Source organism: Peromyscus maniculatus, chromosome 1, assembly GCF_049852395.1.
Source record: "Peromyscus maniculatus bairdii isolate BWxNUB_F1_BW_parent chromosome 1, HU_Pman_BW_mat_3.1, whole genome shotgun sequence".
Lineage (NCBI taxonomy): Eukaryota > Metazoa > Chordata > Mammalia > Rodentia > Cricetidae > Peromyscus > Peromyscus maniculatus.
This window is the reverse complement of record NC_134852.1, coordinates 86,760,008-86,770,771: the sequence shown is the minus strand read 5'-3', so window position 1 is coordinate 86,770,771 and position 10,764 is coordinate 86,760,008. Positions and strand designations below refer to the sequence as shown.

Sequence of the window (10,764 nt, the reverse complement as noted above, 5' to 3'; positions counted from 1 at the left end):
TCAAGAAGAAATGAGATTAACATATAGAGCAATTACCTGAACACCCATGTTTACTGTAGTACTAGTCACACTAGTCAAGAAATGGGATAAACACAGGTGTTTGTCAAGAGATGAATGGATTTAAAAAAATACAGCATATATATGAGAAAATTATTCAATTATAAAAAAATGAAACGCTAGGACTAGAGAGATGGCTTAGTGGTTAAGAGTGCTTGCTGGTCTGTCAGGAGAACTCGTATTCAGATCCCAGCATACACAATGTGTACCTCACAAATGTCTGCAATTCTAGCTCTAAGGGATCTGTTGCCCTTTTCTGGTGTCCCTATAGACATCTACACACACACACACACACACACACACACACACACACACACACACACAATTTTTAAAGAAATTATTGTGCTTTTACCCACAAATATGTACAATTACTGTCTTCTCATTGTGTGTTCACATGCCCATTAATTTGAATGAAAAATGAATGGCTGGAGAGGTGGCTCAGTGTTTAAGAGTATTTGCTACTCTTGCAGAAGAGCTATGTTCAGTTCCCAGCACCTAACGTAGCAGCTCACAGTAACCTGTAATTCCAGTACCAGGGAGATCCAATGCCCTCTTCTGGCTTCTTTGGGCACTAGGCACATATACTCCCCGCACATACACACATGCAGGTTCTCACACAGACATATATAAGTCTTTTTTTTTTAAAGCACAAGGTTTTGATGTTAAAAAAGAAAAATATATAATAACGAATAAAGAATTTCTTGCTTGGGGCTGGAGAGATGGCTCAGAGGTTAAGAGCACTGCTTGCTCTTCCAAAGGTCCTGAGTTCAATTCCCAGCAACCATATGGTGGCTCACAACCCTCTGTAATGAGGTCTGGTGCCCTCTTCTGGCCTGCAGGGATACGTGCAGATGGAGCACTGTATGCATAATAAATAAATAAATCTTTAAAAAAAAAAAAAAGAATTTCTTGCTCACCTAGTCCTTCTCTTCGTATTACTCATTTATTTTCATGCCGAATATTCCAACCTAAAAGCCTGCATGTTGTGTATCTACTGGCCATCTCCTTCACTGTGATGTAAGCTGCCTGGCAACAGCTTCCTTTACCCCTCCACTCCTGTACCTATAACAGCAACTGGTACATAGTAAGAACTCAATAAAAGCGGTGCCTGAGTGACTGTACACACAGTTACCATGGAGTACCTTCAAGCCAAACGACCCCGACACTAAAGGTTTGGTCTCCAGAGCGCATCACATAGCTCTCTGGGAGTGGGGGGGGGGCTCACTTTTACAGAAAGTAGTTTCTAGTTTAATGATCCTCACTTTCCCTGAAGACGTTGTAAGCCAGGAAAGAGGTCAGGGCCTTATCAAGCAGTGGGTGGACTTTGTATCTCTCCATTTGATTTGTATCTTTCAACTTTATTTACGAGGAGATTATATCTAAAAATCTAAAATAAATAAACCCCTTTTTACAGTCCCTGGCAATAACAAAGCAAAGGATTAAAAAGAAGAAGAAGAAAGTCAACACAGAAGAACAAAAGTTTCTCTGAGACCCGCAGTTCCTGAAATATCTTCTCTCGTAAAAGATAGTACTGGAACAAACTGGTCCCAGAGTGCTTGCTGTGCAGCGCCGGACATTTTCTTGCTTTTGTGGTAGAACAGAATCTTGATGCTGCTTTTTCTACTTCTCCTTTTGGCCCTCTGTTTAGTGTGAAGCCAACCCTGCCACATCCCCAGTTCCCTGCTCTTAGCACTCAACCCAGCCCCAGTAAAAGACACACCTTATGTATCTGCTACAGTGATTGGGTCAGGACTGGACACAGAACCCCAGACATGCTGATCAGGGGTAAGAGAACTAAGTTTTATACACACACACACACACACACACACACACACACACACACACACACACACATAGTTTTACACACACCAATACACACACATGCATGCACACATTTAGACTATCAGGGCCTTTCTTGGCCAGAATCTTTGCTTGGAAATTAGTCTGAGAACATGCTTGTCAGAATCTTGTTGCCATGAGGAAAGAACACTTAGAACCTCTAGGAGGCCACCACTGTAGGAAGGTGAAATAAGTGAACCCAGCAGTACCTGAGGCGGAAACAGCATGCAGGGGTTTAATGACATAAAGTCAGAGTGGAGGTTTCCACTGTTCTGCATCCACAAGGATTCTTAACTGATACACACTATGGTGAGCTGGTGATGCCAGTTCTGTCACCTGCTGGCAGTTAACTGTTGAAAGTGTACCGTGTGCCAGGCATTAAGTTTGGTCCAGGGATTACAGGTACAGGATAAGGAAGGGCCCTCAAGGAACTTACAGTAAAGCAAGGGAAACAAGAGAGCAAACCAGAGACCAAATGTCTCAGTGCCTTCTAAAAAGCGAATACAGGCCAGGTGGTGGTGGTGCAAGCCTTTAATCCCTGTGATCCAGCCTGGTCTACAAAGCAAGTTCCAGGACAAGAACTGTTACACAGAGAAGCCCTGTCACAAACAAACAAACAAGCAAATACAGGGACTGGAGAAATGCCTCATTGGTTAAGATCATGTATTGCTCTTCCAAAGAATCTAAGAATCCAATCCAGCACCCACATAGTAGCCACAACCATCCATAACTCCAGTTCCACTGGATCCAATGCCTTCTTCTGACCTTTGCAGGTGCCAGATGTGTGCATGCGCGTGGTGCATATACACACACATAGGCAAAAAAAAAAAAAAAAAGAAGAGAAAAAAGAAAGAAAGAAAGAAGGAAAGAACCCACAATACAGCAAGCAAACAAAAGCCCATGCACAAGAAATGAAATAAATCTAAAAAAGACCTTTTTAAATAAAGTCTGAGGATAGGGGACACAAAGAATAGTCCTTCTAGTTGGAGAGCAGAGGTTTAGAGAAGAAAGTATTTGTATTTATCAGCTTCCCCTTTACTGTGATGGAATAACTGAGGTGATCAGCTTAACAGAAGGAAGGTGATGCTAAGCAGGTGGCTCACAACTACAATCCCAGCCCTCCGGGCAGAGGCAGGAGAACTGCTACGAATTCACGGCCAGCCTGGGCTACATAGTAATACCCTGCTTCAGAAAAAACAACCAAAGAAGCAAATATTTTGTTTGCTTCGACTTACAGGTTTTGAGGTGATTTCAGTCCAGGAAGCAAAAGAAACAAGGGTGGATTTGGGGTCCGGATTTTCTCTTCAAGAGCACACCATGAGTGACTTATCTTTTGTTGGGCCTCTTGTAAAATGTTCCAGCACCTTCCAAGTTTTCAACCTTCAACAACATGGACTTTTGGGGAACATCTCAGATCCAAACTATAGCAGAGTCCGAGTGGGAGACACAGAAGTTGGGTCATAGAAGAACAATTAACCAGGCAAAGCCTATCTTAGGGTAGGGTGTATGTGCATGGATAATGAAAGACTTTCTCTAGAAATTCAAAGGCAGAGAAGTATCACAAACACAGATATAACAAACCCAAGATACTGGAGAAGCAAAGGGCAGGAGGTGAAATGGAGGAAGCGTAGTAGAAGCCATGCCGTGAGCTGCGGAGTACGATGCTATGGTAAGGACTCTGGCCTTTAATCTAGAAAGGCAGGAGGAATCTATTGTTGTTATTTTATTCTTTTTGGGGGACCTGCCACCCAGTTCCCAAGTAAATTACACACAGAGTCTTATTATTACTTATGAATGTCTGGCCTTAGCTTGGCTTAGTTTCTAGCCAGCTTTCCCTAACTTAAATTATCCCATCTACCTTTTGCCTTTGGGCTTTTCCAGTTCTCTTACTTCTGGATCTTACCTACTCTTACTCTGTGGCTTGCTGTGTATGTAGCTGGATGGTTGGCCCCCGATGTCCTCCTCCTTCTCTTGCTCCTAGATCTTAGATCTCTCCTTATAATTTTCTCCCTCTTTATATACTCTCTGCCTGCCAGCCCTGCTTATCCTTTCTCCTGCCTTGCTGCTGGCCAGATCTTTATTAGACCATCAGGTGTCTTACACAGGCACAGTAACACAGCTTCACAGAGTTAAACAAATGCAACATGAACAAAAGTAGCACACTTTAAAATAATCTACTACAGGAATCTCCAGGTGAATGTAAGCAATGCAAAACTGATCAGAGAAGATTCTCACCTTAGCAGAATCACCTATCAAATGTACTGAGGCAGGCCTTGAGGGGCGATGAGAATGAGTGTGTGGACAAGGGACTCTCTAAGAGGAACTCGGCACCAGGTAGGAGGATATTTTGCTGTGCAGAGCTGAATTTTCAATCCTTATGGGGAAAAGGAACTTCCTTCCTTATCAAGCCTGACAATGTCCAATCTATGTGAGTCCTGTATATTACTTAATGTTTCTAGTATTCCCATTAAAAAGGAAACAGGATAAAATTACTCGTAATACTATTTTATTTAGCTAAATGTAATCTAAATACTTTTTCAATGTGGGATCCATATAAAATTCATTAATTAGGTATTTTACGTTCTTTTTGGTATATCAAGTCTTCAACATAATTCGTTGTGTGTTTCACATGTAGAGTACATCTCAGTTCCGAGTAGCTATATTTCGAATCTTCAAAAGGCTGGAAGCCACTGTATTATTCCACAAAGATTAGAGTGGTTCATTGTGTACTGTTCAGCTTCTCATTGCTGTGCCAAAAACACTAGTTAAAAACAAAGAGCTAAATGTGCTGAGTCCTAGAGAGGCTAAGGCAGGAGGAGTGTGAGTTCAAGGCTACCCTGGGCTACTTAGGGAGATCTTGAAGGAGAAGCGGTTTCTTCTGACTCAGCATTTCTGAGGCTTCAAGACAGGTCTGGCTGTGTACTTTGTTCCATGGTAGGGGCAGAACACCATAGCAGGAGAGCACAGTAGTCCATGGTAGCCAGGGAGGAGAGAAATGAATGGGAAAGGGGCTGGGGACAAGACATTGCCTTCAGAGGAGTGTTCCTAGTGACCTGCTTCTTCCAGTTATGTCCTAATATTTCATTCATCTGCTAGCTGATCAATAGATCAGCCCCTTATGGTAAGGGTGAAGTTAGCACCCCCATAAAAGTGACTCTTGATGGCCTGAGCAGCTGAAGACACAGATCTATGCGTTTTTTGTTTGTTTGTTTTGGTACTGGGGACCAAATCCAAGGCCACTCACATGCTAAAGATAAATTCTATCTATTCTAACATGTGCTTAGGACCATAACGCCTACACTGCCTCTCTTTCACTTGCATTTGACTGTCACTTGCTCTTCACAATAACCCTTATGCTGGATCCATGACAAAGGGTGCCATCTTGCAAGTCATGAAGGTTTAGAGAGATTAAGCAGCTTGCTCCAAGTCCCAGTTTGGCACAGTTTATCTTCTAAAAACTGAAGGCTAGGGGAAAGTTGTCAGAATTTTTTTCTTTGGGACAGGGTCTTTCTATTATGTAGTTCTGGCTGCCCTGGAACTCAATATATAAACCAGACTGGCCTCGAACTCACAGAGATCTGCTTGCCTCTGACTCGTGAGTGCTGGAACTAAAGGTGTGCACCAACACACCAGGCTTCCCAATCTAGAGTAGCCTAGGCACAGGTCCTCCTTCAGTTCAGCCTCTCTCTTTCTCCTCTTCCTCCACGAAGACTCTGAGTGTTGATCTTGTCTTCAGAGTGGATGTTCTGTGAAGGCTGTTAAATCAACTGAGCCAGGCTCAGATTACATTCCTATAATACATTTCAGCATTTTGCATGTACAAACTAAACAAATGGCTTAGGATTATATGTTGTGTTAGAGGGAAATGTCTACTGAATAGCATTACTATTTTACCATTCATATATATGAAAATAATATACCATTATTATTTTCAGGTGGCTGACAATGTTAGTATTTTTTAGGAACCTTGATGTACATTTATTGTACATAATTCACTCGAGTAGCTGTGCTGATTTGTGATTTACATCCCTATTGTCAGGGCATCAGGAGGCCTCTGCTTTACCTTCTTTTCATAGGAAACAGAAAGAAGCAATTGGAGCTTGGTTTCAGATCATTCCAAGTCAACAGCTTCACTATGATGATACACACAACAGCCTGTGACTAACTCTTGGCATGCTGTCTGGCATAGTACAAATATTCTGCCCACTTTAACACCTTCAATGACCCTGTTTAGAGACAACATATTGGAGTCAATTTGGTTTGTAGAAGAAGTAATATTAGGAAAATGCAGGGCTGGGGAGATGGCTTAGTCCCTTAATCACTTGCCTCACAAGGATGTGGACCTGAGTTCAGATCCCCTGAGCCCATGTAAAAAGCAGGCATGGTTCATGCATCTGTAATCCCAGTAACAGTGAGGTAGGGAAGCAGGGACAGGCAGATCCATAAAACTCCACCTAGCCTACCTGGTAAAGTTTCAGGCCAGCGAGGGGCCTCATCTCAAACAATAAGTGAGAAGGCACTGGAAGAATGTACACTAGAGGCTGTCCTCTGATCACCACACCCATATTTGCACATGTACACACACATACAGAGAGAGAGAGAGAGAGAGAGAGAGAGAGAGAGAGCGAGCAGGTTGGGGAGTCAGGAAACATGGACCCTATCACAATGGTTATAGAGAATCTCCAACCAAAAGTGTTCCTTATCTTGTATTAACCTCCCCAATAGACATGGCAGCCACTCACTCCTGGACTCCTCTCTCAGAGGCATCGCAGCCTTTGATTTTTTTCTCTGTATTCCAGCAATGTGTTTGCTTAAAGGCTGTCGCTGGGACCCTATGACCTTCTGCCATCATTACATTGGAAGTGGTGCAGGGTTGGGGGCTGCCTGCCTGGTGAAGGAAGCTTCAGGATTCAGGGACCACCCTGACCTCAGTCTGGAATCAGAGGGCTCTCCTTTTCAGTACAGTCCAAAGACACTCTACTAGTTCCTAGTAACTATAAAGACTGAAAGTCCCTTTGGGGGAAGACCATTGTTTTTATTTATTTGGTTAGCTCTGGTTTGGGATTTACTCCAAACAGCTTCCGGTGTGGAGATGAGGGTTGTCACTCTGACTCCAGGGAGATTTATGGGCAAGCTCAGTGTTACACATTTCCTCCTATTGCTTTTCTCTTTATGCCCAGCCTTTTCCAGTTTATTCAGCTGCTCTCATAATTATCCCCAATTATTTATAATGGTAGGTCTCTGAAGCTGGAGTTAGAGAAACACCATGTTTTTGAGCCTTAAACATCACTTAGTGGAAATGGACTCCGGCGACTCATATGAAGTTTAAGCCCAGGTTTTCTTGGGGAATTTTTTTTCTTTAGATTTGCTTTCATCTTTACTGTTTTATTTTTCTAACACTTCATAGAGGTTGTACTATTAGGGCAGAGAAATCGAGATGGGTGTGGTGACGCATACCTGCAATCCTCGCACTTGGGAGTTTGAGGTGTAGGAAGGATCATCACACGTTTAGGACCAGCCTCAGCTACACTTTATGCCTGTCCAATTAAAAAAAAAACCTTAAATAAGTAGACACATAGTTAAATAAAGAAGAGAAGTTGGGTCTGGCCAGATGGTTCACCACATTAAGGTACTTGCTGTCCAGCCCACTGACCTGAGTATCACCTTCAAATTCGTCATGGTGAAAGGAAAAATATGGACTGCTAAAAGTTATCTTCTGACCTCCACACATGCCATGACACAGACATACACACAACACATAAGACAACACACACACAATATAATAAATTTTTTAAAATTAAAAGTTACGTACACCCAACTGTTAAAAATGACTAGTTTCTACACAGCTTAAGCCAGTTTTTCTTTTTTTGTTGTTGTTGTGTTCTTTTTCTATTTTTCATGGTTGTGTGTCTAGTGCATGCATATGCATGCATGTTCTACATGTATATAGGACCTGTGTGGATAGGCATGCACATGGGTGCACATGCATACAGAGGTTCAGGTTGATGTTAGGACTCATTCTCAATCAATCTTCCTTCTTATTCAGTGAGGCGGGGGTCTCTCAGTCAAATTCAGAGCTTGAAGGTATGACTAGTCAGATGGCTTTGAGGAACTCAGAGTCTAGAATAAAATTACAAGTTTATCTCTCTTTTTCTTCATCTGTATCTGTATCTCTCTTTATCTCTCTTTGCAGCTCATCATCATAATCATCATCTCTCTTTCTCTCTCTCTTTGTGTGTGTGTGTGTTAAACGTATGATTTTGTGTGCATGTGAGCTGGGGGCCCAATGTGCATGTGGAGGTCAGAGGTTGACACCATGATCACACTGCACCTTTTATATTGGGTGGGGGTTATTGGAGTGAGTGTGCTTGCAGACCAGAGGACAACTTGGAGGAGATAGTTTTTTCTTCCACCATGTAGGTTCTGGGGCTTGAACTTGGGCTTGGTGGCAAGTGTGGTTACCTTGTAGCTCTCCTGGCATCACTTGGCTAGATTCTCTGGGAAAGGAGCTTCAGGAATCAGACTGTCTTGGCCTAGCCTGGTGCTGGTTTCCAGGGCACCAGTCCTTTCACATGGGTGCTGAAGGCATGAACTCAGCTTCTCACATTTGCACAGCAATCCACTGAGACATGCCTCTCCCAGTCTCCTTCCTTCAGGACATCCCTGGCTGTTCATTTTGCAGCTCCAAATCTTCAATGGCTCACTGCTGCTCACAGCATAAGACGAAACATCTTAGCCGAGAATTCAGAATTAATTTGCTTCTGGTGCAAATGTGTACAAAGTTAAATTTCTCTATCTAAACCCAAAGTGTGTCTAGTTTGGGGTATGTAAACAGATCTACTCTACTGAGTTATTCCGTCTTAGTGGCAACAACCTTCTCCATTGAAGAGTTTCACCATCCAATCCTTATGCTTATTATGTCATTTATTTCAGTCTGCTCCAGCATTTCATTTTATAATGCAAATGTTCTGCTTCACGCTGTTGGTTGTTATCTGTGTCAAACTTACTCATGCCTCTTAGCCTAAGCAATAAAACAAGTATAATCATTGACCCAGATACATTGTTATGACCTTGTCCCACCTCGTTTTGTCATCAACACTTTAACCTACGATTCCACCACTTTCTTATTTACCCTCTTTCTTGTTTCATTTTTAAAACGTATACGTGTATGTGTGTGTCTGTCTGTGTGTTTGTGCGTGTGTGTGCTGGTTCCAAAGGAGATCAGAAGAGGGCTTTGGATCCCCTAGAGCTGAAGTTACTGGTGTTTGTGAGCTGCCCATGAGGATGCTGAGAACCAAACATGAGTCCTCTGGAAGAGCATCAAGTGCTCTGAAACACTGAGCCATCTCTCCACCCCCTGCCCCACCGCCCCCGCCGTTCTTAAAATCCATTTTATTAAGATAAAATATACCTATAGGACATATACCCATTTTAAGTATTCAACTCAGTGGGTATGACAAATCTGTAACTATCTCTCAAATAAGAAAAAGGAACATTTCTGTGAACTCCAAAAGTTTTTTCAAATGCCCCAGCCTAGTTGATGCTGACCCTTCCTTACCCAGGACTTCAAACAACTACAGACTAGTTTCCCATCACCTTAAAGATTTGTCTTTCCAAGAGTCCATTTTGATGGGAGTACAGAGCATATGCCTCTGGTAAGGTATAATAATTAATTCCTCTGCAAAAAATCGCATCCCAATTTAGTTTAAGTTAGCCTGCAAAGTTTCTGAAGCTTAGGAATCTGTAGGCTGTTTAGTTGGAAAGCTTCTTTTTACTATTTTATTTTTCTTTAGGACAGGAAGTTCCTGTCTCAGGTCTGTTGTGAGGTTATAGTGAAACTGACATTGGAAACCGATTTCTTTGGCTTTCAGGAGTGGACTGAAAAGACCTGCTCTCCAGGAATCCTCCAGGACTTCAGCACCAGACTGGAGCAGCAGAGGCATCCAGCCTCATGTTCTGGGCAGCTGCTGGGTTCTCAGACATCACAGCATGTAGACAGTCATTGTCAGGCTAGCCCAGCTACATTAGGTGAACTAAGCTAATAAACTCCCCTGGTAATATTGGTTCTGTTTCTCTAAGAGCCCTGATTCATGTAACCATACTCATAACTTTTGTCTCAAATGCATTCCTTTCCCTACCGCCCATCCTTTAGTAAAAGTTGTATCTTGTCTGGCAACCTTCAGATGTCTTCTGACACCTATTGCAATCATGCAGACGGATGCTGATGGATGCCACACTCTGCTGACTCTGCAGCTTTGCTTGTCCAGAACATGCCCTTGAGTTCCCTCTGTCCTGCCTGTTGATAGATTAACCTCTACCCAGAATATTCCCCAACGACATCAGGGCCTAGCTAAATCTACATGTGTTACCAGTGCAAGAACACTACCAACAGGAAGTCTGCTACTAACTGACTGGGAGGATTCCAGCCCATCACCATCTTCTAGGAGAGTGCTACTCAGTCTAAATTTTATTTGGAAGACTTCCTTCACAGTTAAATCTAGCTTGAAACCAAGACCTCCAGGGCTTAGGAGACCCTGGAGACAGATATGGGCTGGAAAAAGCTGTCCTTTGCCTCTTCCCCCTCCTTGTCCTCTCTTCTCACACCCATTTCCTTTCACACAAAGCAAGTGCTTTGCCAATGTCAAGACCGACTAACTGGTGAAACTCAGAAATAAGGCATTCGGATAACGTTTTTAAAGTTGAACATCTGAATCCCAGTCTGTGAAAATGCACTGAAGTCTATGAAAGGATGACTTAATTTTGTCCTCTCCCCCAACCCCATCCCTTTAGCTTTCAACCTGGATTTGATGGCTCTCCATCACATTAGCTTGAAGAGGGCCTCTGTTAATGCACTTAAATCTTGACCTC

The 10,764-nt window shown here is 42.7% G+C and overlaps 1 long non-coding RNA gene across 1 annotated transcript; it reads left to right on the top strand.

Moving 5' to 3' along the window:
- Positions 1–1,104: 1,104 nt before the first annotated feature.
- Positions 1,105–9,959, top strand: LOC121829550 (uncharacterized). The gene is made up of 3 exons (XR_013042486.1): positions 1,105–1,228; positions 1,472–4,230; positions 9,768–9,959. It is a non-coding gene; the product is annotated as an uncharacterized LOC121829550 (long non-coding RNA).
- The last annotated feature ends 805 nt before the right edge of the window (positions 9,960–10,764 follow it).